Source organism: Eretmochelys imbricata, chromosome 1 (genome assembly GCF_965152235.1).
Source record: "Eretmochelys imbricata isolate rEreImb1 chromosome 1, rEreImb1.hap1, whole genome shotgun sequence".
Classification (NCBI taxonomy): domain Eukaryota; kingdom Metazoa; phylum Chordata; order Testudines; family Cheloniidae; genus Eretmochelys; species Eretmochelys imbricata.
In genome coordinates, this window is record NC_135572.1 from 263,136,860 (window position 1) to 263,151,617 (window position 14,758).

At 44.2% G+C, this 14,758-nt stretch overlaps 1 protein-coding gene across 2 annotated transcripts in view; it reads right to left on the reverse strand.

Annotated features, from left to right (window-relative positions):
* Window positions 1–12,331, reverse strand: part of LARGE1 (LARGE xylosyl- and glucuronyltransferase 1) — a 363,903-nt gene extending 351,572 nt beyond the window's left edge. For both annotated transcript variants that reach the window (XM_077829159.1, XM_077829178.1), the window contains exon 1: window positions 11,809–12,331. The gene's annotated coding sequence lies outside the window, so the exon portion shown is untranslated. The remainder of the gene's footprint in view (window positions 1–11,808) is intronic.
* Between the last annotated feature and the right edge of the window lie 2,427 nt (window positions 12,332–14,758).

Below are 14,758 nucleotides of genomic sequence, written 5' to 3' on the forward strand. Positions count from 1 at the left end.
AAAGAAAGTTTAAAATGCTACCACTAATGAGAATGGAGAATTCCAACTGGAAGCATTTTACATTTTCTAGCATAGGTATAAACAACTCATTGGAGACTCAGGCCCCTAATGTTCATTTATAGTGACTTCTGCCATATCTCTATACCAGCTACTCGTTGTCTATGCCAACTTAGTTCTCCAGTTCCTTAAACTAGACTATTTTGACAAAGAATATTAAGTTACAACTTTAGAAGAGCAAGGAAATATTTTTCTCCAAGCACTTCAAACATTTTATTTCCTTTCAGATATTTAAAAGGTAAGAACGCTACCTTATTCTTTGGGCATTTTCATTATCTTGGAAGCAGAGTAGATCCTACGCTTTAAATAACAGCACAAATAATTATTTAAACCCTTTTTTATTACTGGTTTACTTTTTGCACTTTTATTACTGCTAATACTTAGTCCTGCCATGAGTGTAGGGAACTGGACTAGATGACCTCTTGAGGTCCTTTCCAGTCATATGATTCTATGAATATTTAATATTGCAGTAGCACCCAGAGGGATCAACCAGATGCATGTGAAGCTGATGAAGTGAGCTACGCATGTGAAGCTGATGAAGTGAGCTGTAGCTCACGAAAGCTTATGTTCAAATAAATTTGTTAGTCTCTAAGGTGCCACAATTACTCCTTTTCTTTCTGGTCAATTTCAGTTTCTCATGCACTAGTACAGAGGTGGGCAAACTACGGCCCGCGGGACCGTCCTGCCCGGCCCTTGAACTCCTGGCCGGGGAGGCTAGTCCCCAGCTCCTCCCCTGCTGTCCCCCCTCCCGCGCAGCTACACCGCCGCACGGATGGCATGGCTTGTGCCCCCCCCCCCACCCCCAGGCTTTCCAATAAGCCAGTCCTGCTGCTCTGAGCAGCATGGTAAGGGGGCAGGGGAGTTGGATAAGGGCCAGGAGATCCCGTGGGTGGGGGTGTGGATGGGGTCAGGGCAATCAGGGGACAGTCAGGGTCAAGGAGCAGGGGGGGGGTTGGATGGGTCGGGAGTTCTGAGGAGGGCAGTCGGGGGCGGGAAGTGGGAGGGGGCAGAGCCCAGGCTGTTTGGGGAGGCACAGCCTTCCCTACCTGGCCCTCTATACAGTTTCGCACCCCGATGTGGCCCTCAAGCCAAAAAGTTTGCCTACCCCTGCACTAGTAGCACAATGGTGTCATTTCTGTTCCCCGTGATTAAATAAAAATGTTAAAGTTTCTGCCTTCTCTTCCTGCTTCCCCCATTCTTCATTTATTATTTTTAAAATAAATTAACACATTTAATATATATTGAACAACATGCAAAAATGAGACCTAAAGCCAGTAGACAGTCTAACTTCAGCACTTCAGACTTGTTATGCAAGTAGTCATAAAAGGGAACTTTGATGGAAAAAGAGGAAAATTTGCTTTGAAACACAACCTTCTTCATGAATGTATAATTTGGGGGTAGAAATCTGGATCTTCAATCTGAAATGACACAAGAGAAGGAAGGAACTCAAGACTATGCTCTATCAGTGGCATTTCAACCTCTTCTTCCTGTTCTGCGCTCAACCTATTATAGGATGCCCTGTGTATCTGGTATCAGTCCTGTGGAATCTCTGGTGGAAAGGTTTCATAGCTTCACTGTATAGCTTTTTGATTTTGTCCTTGTATGTTTCTAGTTCTTTGTTGTTAATTAGATCACTATTTTTCCACTGAGACTGTTACAGTAGTGTAATTAACCTGTGATCTCTCATGACCCTCCAAAAATCCCCTTCCGGATGTTTTGGAAACTTTAGTGACTCTCTAGACTTCCCGCTTAATTAAATGAGTGCCGCATTCTAATCTGTCTTCCTTGTGCTCAATGGAAATTTCAACATTCCTATGGTAGTTGGATGTAGTTGTTGAAACACGGAACTTGATCTTGCCCCCCACACCCAGCATCTTAAAGCAGTTAGAAAGACAGCTGATCTGGTTTCCTGGGGAGTCTGCATGTGAGGGAGAATTCTCTGATGACATAGCAGCCACTGCCACTACTCATGGGTCCCAAAACAGGGAGCGTGGCAGTGAGAAAGAGGGCCTGGCCACTGTGTCTGAGCATCCTGGCAACCCCCCATCAACCACAATAGCCTTGGGCTGTTGTTGACAGCCAAAGTTTAGCACAGCAGACCTGAGGCGGTCCTACTTTACAAAAGGAACTAGTCAAGTGGCAGGTCAGCCCCAAGAGTGGGGAGTGTGGAGGGTGACTTAAAGCCACCTTCATTGTCTCCCTTCCTCCCTCATATTCCTGAGCTGTGTGGGTGATTGTGGACAAATTTTTTTAAAAATTCGCATAAGATCCTTTAGGCCCATGTTAGATGTACATCTTTCTCAATTAAGTTTGAACAGTGAATGCCCAAACCTCAAAAGTTTAGGATGACTGCAAGCAAGAAGTTCTTTTTTCTCTTTTTTTTTTTTAAATTATGTATTTTTGCTGTCAGAGCAAATAGCAAAGACCTAATTATCATACTTTTCTCTGCATTTCCTCAGCAGCTTGGTGTAGAATCAATACCATTAAGTAAGGAGGAATGTTTTCCTATAAGAATTCTTGAAGCCATTATCAGGTCATTTTTCATAAATGGCCAACAGTCTTGCCTTAGGGCTTGTCTATATGCCACGGCAATGTGCGCTAGAGAGGTGTGATTTCTAAAGCACATCAACATGCTGCACACTAACTGATCCATGAAGACCCTGCTGGTGCAAACTAAAAGTTCCTTAGTGTGTGTTAACATGCACAACAAACATGCATGAAAGAACTTTTAGTTCATGCCAGTAGGGTCTACATGGGCCAGTTAATGCACAATATGTTGGCATGCTTCAGAAATCACATCCCTCTAGTGTGTATTACTCAACCGCGTAGACAAGTGCTTAATGGCAATGCGGATTCTTTCAGTTTTTCCTGTAAATTTTCCTCTTTACTTTTGTAGTACCTCCTAGTATGCCTGTGAGTTTAAATCTTTCTGAAGGAGCACATCCAAAGCTAAGTGTTTCAACCATTACTCTAAACTGATCATTTTGCGCAACACTGCAGGTGATGTTGTCAGCATAAAAGAAGGTTGCAACTTTCTTATCAAGTTCAAGGATTTGCCTTCCATTTATTTTTATAGCATAATCATTGATTGATCTATGTCATTTTGGGGTGGTTGCTGAAGATAAACACAGTCTGCTCCTGAATGAATCTGATGTTGAATAGCTGCCTGAAGAGCTACTGGAAGGTCTGGAACAGGGATTTAAATTATAGTATTTCAATGATAATGATAGCATCAGAAGTTTCTTCCTTGCAGGATCCTCAAACTCATCATTGTTCCACTTTTCCACTTCAATTAAAAAAAGTATTTAATTCAATGGCACATTTGATCTTGAAGAACCCAAACAAGCGCAGAAAATCTAATTTTTTTGAGATGAGCCCAAATCCTTGCTCTCTTTCTACTAAAAATGTGTGGAAATGTCTTACATTTTATTGTAGAAGAATAGCAGTATTGCCAGTGCCAAGTATTTCAAAATTCATGAGTCAGGTTCCAAAAAATCATAAATGTTGGATCTGACTTTTGGTTATTGAGCCTTTAGAGTTCATGTTTTTAACCTGCTCGCTATAACCCTGAGGTCTAGGATCTTTAAAAAAAAAAATAATAATAAAAGCTGAGATTCTCACATAACTACATGACTTCAGGAACTAGAGCTTTTAAAAAAAAACAAAACACACACACAGAAAATACTGCAGGAGTTGGCAACACTAGAATGATCACTTTTCATTACTTACATCCATCCAATGACTTGTTTTCTCCCACTACCTTCAACTTCAGATATGTAGAGTCAGACAAATTCATACACTGATGTCTGGTAATTTCTTAACATTATTCATCTATTCGCAGTATTGATTAGCAGCAGTTTTTACTAAAGTAGAATGAGAAACAGCTATCAAGTGAATTCAGTAATGTGATGACTGAAAAAATGAGTCCTAGCCAGCGTTATATAAAACCATCTTACTGAGCTGCCCTAACCACCTTCCAGAAGTTTCTAGATTCTAGCAAACCAAACTTCACATTACAAGTTCAAAACTCCACCCATGCCCCTCTCTTCCACATCCAATGACAGTTTATTCCTCCCCTTAGCCATGCCTCTTATTCCAATCACCAATGACTTTACCTATTCCTATCCCTCTCCAGGTTTCTAGACAGCTCCGTAACTTTCTTATTGCTTCCTAATGACCTAACAAGAGCCTTGATGTTCTCTTCATTTTGCTTTTAGCTTTTTAGAATAAAGTTTTCATTCACAGACTGAAATTACAGTAACGTGTCTAGTATTAAAAACATAACATGTGACATTCAACTAAAGATTTCAACAATGAAAAAACCACCCACACACACACTAACCCCGTTTCTCTCCAAAAGTTCACTGCCAAAAATGTCCCTGATTTTCACAATCTTGTTTCAGGGTGAACACTGCTCAACACACCCTTTCCCCCAAATATAACCCTCCTTAACTTTCAAACTTCTCATTTTCATCAGTCTATAGCATCTAAAACTAATGGCATAAAACTGAAATGATTTGTATTTTAAATATATAAGCACAATCTGGGATAAAGGAACAGTTAAGTTGCAACAGAAAATGACAGAGCTTGAACATTCCATTGGGAAATGGTGAGTCATAAAACTCTCTGGTTAGCAGAGGTGCCACAGTATCTGTGTTTGCAGTTTATAAGCTTTCATTTAAAAAATAAATTAAATTTCTAGCACCTATGATTGAAAAAATAGGCTGATACAGTACCATCTTTCTGAATTTACAGACCTGGTGTCAGTACTACTGCTCATGGCTTCTCCAAACAGTAGCGAAGTGAAACTGATATGACACTAGTTAGTTTCAGAGTTTTGCAAAACTGACTAGAGTCTTAATTGATGAAAGACTGGTTGGTTGATGCTTAGGAAAACTACAAGCAGGCAGGCACGGGAGCTATTCACACATAATAATACTTAACATAAAACCAATAAAGGGGAGAGGTGAGGGAATGGCAAGTAGCTTAGTTCCCTGCCCTCAGCAGAAGACTTAAGGCCTGTGGAGGGGTAGAGTAACATAGAAAATCCTCCCCCAGCCTTCTCTCACCCCCATTCTACAACAGCCAAGAGGCTTGGCAAAGGATAGAGTGGTGTAACCCACCTACTGCACACAGTCAGAAGGCCAGAGGTGTGAAGAAAAGAGTTCTTCTTTCCTTCCAAGAGCTAGAGAGGGACTTCAAGTTTATCAAAGGACCACTAGATCGAGATCGCTCATGAAGATGGAGCTCCCCCAGCAGAGTCAGGGACAGCACTCTGATGGGAATCCCAACATCCTCCCTCTTCCCAGCGTGTACAGTTTGCAGGGATTGTGCATATTCCAAAAGACTCCAAGAAAAGAAATGATACTGCATTTTAAAAAAATAATGGCAACGCAGCTAACAAGAGGGTCCCCAAATATAGCTGGTGATGGCTCATTAATATATAAGTTGTAATACATGCCTAACTGTCTGGACAAAAAAACGGAAAAGGGCCATATGCTGCCCTTGATTCATACACACAACTCCCATTGACATCAATAGGCGCTCTACCTGTGGATGGAGATCAGCATACCTTACAAAGGCTTTGTAGTCAGGTTACAAGTCTCACCCCTCATTAGCCATCAGCTTTGCAGACACCAGGCAAAAAGGGTTAGGTCACAAAAAGAGACAGTTCATATCAAGGCACAGAAAGGAATGCAGCCAGACTGAGTGAAAAAATACTTCATTAAGGATCCAATTCTGCCAAGCACAATGCAATGATTCCCACTGAAGTCAACGTGACTACTCCTTTGAATAAGGATTAGTCACATTAGTAAGAGTTTGGAGGACTGTGCTTCAGTTTACCTTGTACAGGAATCTATCAGTTCAGTAACAAATATACACAGATATATAGATACACATTTCAGCGTTCCCCTCTCCAAAATAATCTCTTTGGCAGAAATACTATATAGCCAATACAAAGCCTTACATTGGTCATTTTCTCCAGATCAGACTCTAGTAGGAACTGATTACCTTAAGCTGCCTAAAGACATGGGTATATTCACCCAATGTCCAGCAGGCTTATTTCCATCCATCTAAATGCAGTACCATTTAATAGCACAGTGATGATACAAGTCTATGGCCCTACAACAGACTATGACGATGAGCAAATTGAAGATTTTTTACGATCAGCTCCAAGATATTATTGATAAGGTACACAAGAAAGATATCCTGATTGTACAAGGAGATTGAAATGCTAAAGTGGGTACTGACGCACAGGCAGATTGGCGAGATTATTGTGGCCCTTTCTGTAATGAGGTAACCAGTGAGAGAGGATTGAGACTTTTGGAGTTTGCCAGCTATAACAACCTGGTTCTTGCAAACACATTAGGAGCACATAAAGCATCCAGACGATCAACATGGCATGCACCTGATGGTCTACATCAACCAGATTGACTACATCATGGTGCAAAACCAATTTCGTTCTGGGATTACAGAACTACAACAATGAGCTTCCCCGGTGCTGATATTGGAAGTGGTCACAACCTTGTGATGCTAAACTTTTGGCTGAGGCTAAGGAAAATCATCACGCCAAAGTTCACCAGAACCAAGTTTGACTTAGAAAGACTCAGAGACCAAATCATTGCAGTCATTCCAAGCAACGATTGGTGGAAAATTTGCACCGCTGCTTTCTCTAGAGGAAGACGTCGAAACAATGACCAACAATTTCAGTGTTATAATGAATGAGGCAGCAATGAACATCCTTCGGAAACACCACAAATGAAGTACTACAAATGTGTGATATTATAAGAGAACTAAAAGACAAGAACAGCACTGAGGGAGCTGATAAATACAGAGCGATTGGCAGAAAGATCAAGAAAGGAATGAAAGTGGCCAAGGAGATAGGGATTGAAAAACAATGCTCTAAAATTGAAGAGTGTATCAATAATTAAAATAGCAAATGAGCCTTCCAGGTTGTAAAAGTTCCGACAAAGGAAAGATGGACCAAAGCTAATGCAATTCACGACAAAGAAGGGAACCGTCTTACAGAGGAAAGGGACATCATCAATAGGTGGACAAACTACTGCTCTGATCTATACAACCACCAGACAAGTGGAGATCCTAGTGTCCTAGACAGCCCAGATTCAACAGAGGAGGATGACTTTCCAATACTGCGTGAAGTGGAGACAGCTGTGAAATCACTCAAGAACAGAAAGACTACAGGTATTGACAACATCCCAGCTGAACTGTTGTAATTCAGAGGAGAAATAGTAATAGATGGACTCACCAAGATCTGCAACAAGATCTAGCAGACTGCTGAGTGGCCATGCACATGGATACAGTCACTAATCATCACTCTGCCAAAGAAAGGCAACCTGCAATTGTGTCAAAATTACCAGACTATAAGCTTAATTAGCCATCCCAGCGAAGTGATGTTGAAAGTCATATCGAACAGACTGAAGCCACAAGAGGAGAATATCACTGCTGAAGAACAGGCTGCCTTTTGTGCTGGAAGAAGTACCACAGAACAGATTTTCAACCTTCATGTTCTATGTGAGAAGTACTTACAATGCCAGCAGGACATCTTCCACGTCTTTGTTGACTTCAAGAAGGCGTTTGACAGAGTATGGCATGAAGCTCTCTGGGCAACCATGAATAAGTACAATATTAGTCATAAACTTATGCTTACCATTAAACAACTGTATGCCAACGCCAGCAGTGCCGTTCTCGTCAATGGCACAATAGGAGGGGGGTTTCGCACTGCTGTTGGAGTCCGGCAAGGCTGCCTTCTTTCACCCACACTGTTCAACATCTACTTGGAGCGCATAATGACTGATGCCCTAGAAGATCACATATGCACAGTAGGCACTGGGGGGCGAACAATCTCAAATCTTCAGATTGCTGATGACATTAACGTCCTGGCAGGCAGTGAAGATGAATTTGCCAACCTTGTGAAACAATTAGATGAAAACTCCGCAAAATACGGCATGGAAATCAGTGCAGAGAAAACCAAGCTGACAAACAAACATGATGGAATCAGCTCATATATCACGGTCAGTGGACAAGAGCTGGAGACAGGGAAACAGTTCAATATTTGGGGGCAATCATCACTGATTAAGGATCAAAGGCACAAATACTGGCAAGAACTACACAAACAGCAGCAGCGGCGGCAAAGCTAAAGCCAATTTGGAGGAAGAAGAACATCTCCTTGGAATCCAAATTGAAACTGCTGCACGCACTGATCATCTCCATTTTTCTGTATGTGTGTGAGACATAGACTCTTATGGCAGAACTTAAACGGAAAATACAGGTAGTAGAGATGAGATACTTCCGTAAAATCCTGGGCATCTTCTACTTCGACCACATCACTAATGAAGAGGTCCACAACATCATCACCCAGTGCGCTGGGCCATATGAAGACCTCCTGATGAAGGAGAAGTGCAAGCTGAAGTGGTACTGCCATGTAACAAGATCATCTGGCCTATCCAAGATCATCCTCCAAGGGACAGTACAGGGGAAGAGAAGAAGAGGTAGACAGAAGAAGAGATGGACTGACAACATAAAAGAGTGAACAGGAATGGACTATGCAGAGACTCAAGCACTGACACACAATCGTCAGGAGTGGAGACAACTGGTTGATTGCTCATCAGCGATGGTGCCCCAACAACCAATGTGGTTATGGGAGTGATGATGATATTCACCATTGCTCTGTCTATACTGTGGTTTATTAGGGACCATACCTGGACTTTCAGGTAAATTCAATAGCTGGCACAGGCTGTCAATATTACTCTTTATTCTTCTTCCAGCAAACTTGGTGCAAATGCCTCCAAAACCTGAAAGAATTACTGTCCTGTTGTATAATCGAAACCAAATCCAAACTGTCTTGGGCAAATGGAGCACAGAGCTGCCATACTCATATTAGCTATTTTGTTAAATCTCTAACCACACACTTATATTGGTACCAAAATATCTACAAATTATGCTTCCTTCTTTAACTGTCAGTTAAAGGGGGTGTACTTACTAATGCACTACATCAGAAATGCAAAGCACAGCACAGACTCTGAGCATTAAATGTAGAGGGGACAGGGCACAGAAGGAAAGCTAACCTGTGCCACAGTGGGAGATTAAAAATACCAATCTAATTAGACACCGGTGATTATGCAGCCATTGAGGAGTTTACATGCTTTGCAGGCCAGGGATTTTCCAATTTAGGATTTCCAATCCCAGGGTGCCTGCGCAATGAGAATTTTTAAACCTGGATGTATCTATCTATATTTTTTCAGTCTTGAAAGGTCTCGTTCATAAGGCCATCTGCCCGACAGTGGATTTTTAACCTCATTTTTTCATTCTGGTATTGGCTAAAAGACTGGAGTAGAGTTCTTTATAAACTACACTTCAATAGCTAGTTTCATTTGTAGCAGAAACCAGCATTTTTCTACTGGAGTTTAGTTTAAATATTTTTTCCGCTGTGAACTCACCACTTACATTTGCACATATTGATTTTCCTTTCAAGCGTAGGACCCTAATGGCGTTAGTGAGAGAGCGTTGGGGGTCTTCATGTGTATTCCTCTGTATTACATTAATTTTTGTGCTTCCACCATCGGAGAAAGAAAAAGCTAGTCCCCCTAGTGTACTGCTGCAGTAGGATCTTGAAAAATCTGTGTAGCAATGCACTGACTAAACTGTATATCCACATGTAGTAACAAAACTAGCTCTTTTTTGTTTGTTTGTTTTTTAAAGCAGAGGACACATAGGCACTTAAAGAATCTACAGTGAAACTATGCAACCTTTCAATTCATTTATCAATTGTTCTGCTGTTCCTCTTTATGGGTAAATGCAATAATAAATGTTGTACAAGAAAATTAATCTGTATCCAGAGGATTTCATTAAATAAAAAGTGTGGACCTGTTGGGAATTACCAACTCTTGTTTTAATACAGTATTTTGTTTCAGATTGTGTTCTAGCCCAATTCTTTCCCCTTTTCAATGCACTCATCCAAGGCGAGCTGCAATATTTAGAGATATCTAACTTTACTGGTACTTCTCTCAAAGTCCACACCTTTTGAGATAGGAAAGTAATGGCATTTAGCCCTAGAAACACACTTTCCTCTAGCAATTTTAAATAGATGTTATACAAGTCAAGTTCTACACACAAAAGATAAGATCAGTACAGAAATCGTGTAAGAACTGTTCAGACTCCTTTTCAGGTTCATTAGTTAATTCTCACCAATGTGACAGTGTGTGACTGAAAAATAAGGCTCCATTTGCTTTTTGGCAATAACCCACCTCGAAAATAGAAAAAGAAAGATGCTGCATTCAGGTGAAACTCCTAAGAATTAAAGAAGATTGCTTGGCTTGATGCTGTAGCAGGGAGTGAACTTGCTTTCATACTAACCAAATCAGATGGTCTTGTGAGCATATAGCACAAAACAGGACTCTCTCCAAAAGCGCTTATAGAAGAGATTATCAAATTTCAGGTTACCTCCACAGAGGCAGCAAATTGCTATGTGTTCCCTAGGGAGTTCAATTTAATGAATTAAATGACAATTCACAGACATGGGATAACAACAGAAATCTGTACAAGTGACACACCTAGCAGGGGGCTGCGTATGTGTGTGGGGGTGCATCCACCCCCATTATCAGAATGTTCCAACCAAAAAGGGTCATTTAGCCCTGAATTAACAAGCATGATAGAATCTGTTCCCACAAAGGGTTCCTGTTTTGCTAGATTGTCTATCAGGAATAAGTGACTAATAAATGTAGATAGATGGAAGTTGTTTAACCCCTATTGATCCTCCAGAAGAAGGGGACAAGGCTGATAATGAACCACTTTTTTTTAAATTTAACTTAATCAATTATATCAAACAAGCCAAAAAGATCTCTTCTTCGGGTGTTAAAGACACCTTCCTGGACACAGGCATGTCTATTTTAAGCTATTTGATGGCACAGCAAAAAGACCTTGAATTATCTGCCTTGTCTAATATACTAAAGGCATTTTTTTCTCCCTCTCTCAGCCCCTACTTCCTATACAGTGAAATGCTGTATTGCGTGAGCCCCACTCAGTCTACCTGCTAGCCCCACAAACTGAAGTCTACTGTGCAAAGTAGCTGAGATGTAGAAAGTTCTTAGACACATGCTGAGCTATGGAGAGACTGACATACAACAGAAACGCTTCCTACATAGAAGTTTTACTCAAAGCCCACCTGCAACACCCTTCCCTCTCCTCCCAGTCCCTCTCCTCCCCGCCCCCCAAAAGCGGGCTCCACTAGCGGGCTCCTGTGACTTTAAGGAAAACCCTCCGTGCCAAAAGGCAGAAGCTCAACAGTACAATTGGCAACGGCCACCTTTCTGACTTTTATAAGTACCGGGCAAGACACGAGAAAGAGAGAGGAGAGGGGACAGCAAATGAAAATAGTCCCACCAGGAGTTGATGCAAGGAAACTCCTTGCTCGGGTCTTGGCCAGCGGACCTAAGCGCTAAGCCAGATAAGGGAACCATTCTTCAGGTAAGGCAAAGGGAGGGGATCTGTGCCTGGAATGCGCTTTCCGAAAGGTATCCCGGTTTGAACATCTAGTCAGCCCCAGATATGATGGGGATTAAAGTCCAGGATCGAAAACAATAACCCCCGCCCCGCGCGCGCCTTTGTTTGTCAGGCTTGCTTGAGAGGGGGGCGGGAGAGGTGGTGAGACACCCACGATTTCTTTCTATTTCTCTCCCCCTCCGCATTTACAAATCTCTAATGCAGCAGCAGCGACCCAGCCCAGCACCTTACCTCCTCGGCGCGGCTGCGGAGAAGCAGGAGGCTCCCGGTGGGATGGATGCCGGGCTCTCCCCGTGCACCTCGGGACGGGTGCGGACACAGGGGCAGGCAGGAAGCGGACACAACCCCCGCTCCTGCCCCCAGCACAATGAAGCTTTTTCCTCCTCTGCTGCGGGGAGGCAGGTCCCGTTCAGTCGCTGCAGCCCGGCGCTCCGGGGGGGTCTCTCCGGGCAAGGGAGGCGCCGGTTTCCCTGCTCTTCATGGGACGCGGGAGCAGTCAGGAGCAGGGTCCCCTCTCCCTCGGGATGCGGAGCCGACGGTTCCCTCCTCTCCTGCCTGCCCGGCTCTCTCCTCAGGGCCTGCCCGCTCGCGTCTCCATGCTGCCCTGGGATGCAGCCCGCCGCCCCCCTCGCCAGTCCCCGGCGGCGATGCGCGCTGTGCACAGGCCCTGCCCGGCGGCCAGCGGGACCCGGAGGCGGGGGCTCCGGTCCGGCCTCCTGCCCCCTCCCCAGGGCCTGCAGACGCGCTCCGCGGGGAGAGGAGGCCCTGCCCCGGCCTGGGAGGCGGCGGGGAGTCCCGGGAAGGTCACGGGCGGCGAGGAGCCGGGCTGGGAAGGCTGCTCCGGCGCCGCTCCCGCGGCTGCCGGCCCGGCCTCAGCGGCTGCCGGGCGCGCCGCTCCGCCCGGGCTCGCTCAGTGCCTGCTCGCGCTGCCCGGCTGGGTCCCGCCGCGGCCAGGCTGCCCCCGCTGCCGCCCCTCCGCGGGTCCGGGGCCAGGCTGCCCCCTCTGGCGGTGCGGCTCCCGGGGCCAGGCTGCCCGCCGCCGCGCGCCCCGGGCTCAGCGGCAGCTGCAGAGACTGTGTGTCTGTGTCATGTCTGTGCAGCCGAGGGCTGAGAGCAGCCGGAGCCGAGGCGGGGCCAGCCCGCTGACACGCCGCCCAGTGACAGGCGGCGAGGGCCCAACCAGGAGCAGCCCCCTGCTGCAGAGTCCCTCCCCCTCCGTGGGAAGGGGCGGCTGCACCTGGGCTCGGGGTGCCCTGCGTTCGCTCGCGCGCGCGCACCCCTCTTGCCCAGCGCAGGCACTGGCTGGTGGGGGGCTCCCTCCTTTGCCCTCTGGAAAGTCCCCTTCTCGTCCCTGCAGGAAGCTGGTCCCAGCAGCCCCCGCCTGGGCTTCCCTCCCCACTCTGTGCAGGACAACGGGCTGTGAAGCTGGGCGTTGTTATAATATCTGGTACGCGAACCATTTCACCGGAGAGCGCGCGTTAAAAGCAGCGAGCTGCTGCAAAGCCCCGAGTAGGACAGGGAAGCACTGTGGTAAGAGGGGGGAAGAAAGAGGAGCCACCAAGTAATCATCCTAAAGGATAAGAACTGAACAGGACTTACAGCGGCAAAGAGTATAGACTAACAGACGTATTGGAGCATATTGGAGTCTATTGGCACCCTATAGACTAACAGACGTATTGGAGCATAAGCTTTGGTGGGTGAATGCCCACTTCCTCGGATGCATAAGCTTATGCTCCAATACGTCTGTTAGGCTATAAGGTGCCACAGGACTCTTTGCCGCTTTTACAGATCCAGACTAACACGGCTACCCCTTTGATGCAGGATTTACAGCGTTCAGCGATAAAGCCAGAGCCAACTCCTCTGTCTGCTGTGGTCCCTTTTCCTCACTCCTCCACCGACTCTGGGATTAATCCCATCCCATGCCCCACAGGTGCTGATTACATATTGTGTGTATGTTTCAGGGAAACCCAATAGCATCTAATATTTCTAATGCCATTAAAATGTCAACTTTTAGTGTAATAAAATAGTATCTAATTTCCTGGTGCCATTAACACATCAAAATGTAATATCACGTCTTTTAGCTGAAATGCGGCAGAATTTGTCTCTGGGATGTTTTGCTGCATTCTGGAAACGGCTGAGAACCAAGTGATAAAAGTGTGAGCTTTCTTTCTCTCCTTTCTCCCCACAGACATGGAACTACCATTTACACTTTATTTTTATTCGTTGCTTTCATTTCACTTCATTAATGGTTTTGTAGAATGGATTATGGTAATAAATTAGCGTGTTAAGAAGGGAGTGTATGATAAACTGTGGGGGAGAAGGGAGGATCTGAAATTGGCAAGGCAAAAGTATAATCAGAGCAGAAACTGTAAAACCAGGGAGCAAAATGTAAAAATAAGTAAACACAATTTCATTTAAAAATAAAAAACCCTTTCAGTTTTTAGAGGTTAGTACAACCATCCACATAAAGAGAAGAAAAGCATACGCAGGCTATGAATAATAATCTAAATAATCATGGGTAGCAATAATATGGACACAATTCAACATTCATTGCTTTAGTTTTCCAAGGCAATAACAGAATAGTAACAGGAGGAAATGGCATCTTTGGAAAATGTCATTCTACAACAGATACTTCAACTGTCAATTTGTTCTGTTTTATCAACTATTTAAACACCAGGTCTTATTCAAAGATTGTTTTATGACAGGTTAAAAGAAATCTGCCCAGTGCCTGATGCTTCAGCACTGCCCACTGTCTGGTGCTTCAGAATCAGAATGATATCAGATGAACTGAAGTAAATCATGAAGTTGAATGTGCCAGTGATATCTTTTTAAGTGTCATCACCTGTGATGTTTGACATGTAATGACACCCAGGAAAGTATTTTGAAAAGTATATCTGTGTGTATCTGTAAAAGCTACTGAATTCTACCCAGAAATGATGATTTGGAGGAACTATATATGACATGCTGGATGAGATCTGTTATAATAGCTATTATTCCCATGAGCAAAGAGAACTCACAAATGACTGACCTATATAAGTGACAAGTATCAGAGGGGTAGCCATGTTAGTCTGGGTCTATAAAAGCGGCAGAGTCCTGTGGCACCTTATAGACTAACAGATGTATTGGAGCATAAGCTTTCGTGGATGAATACCCACTTCGCCGGATGCATGTAGTGGAAATT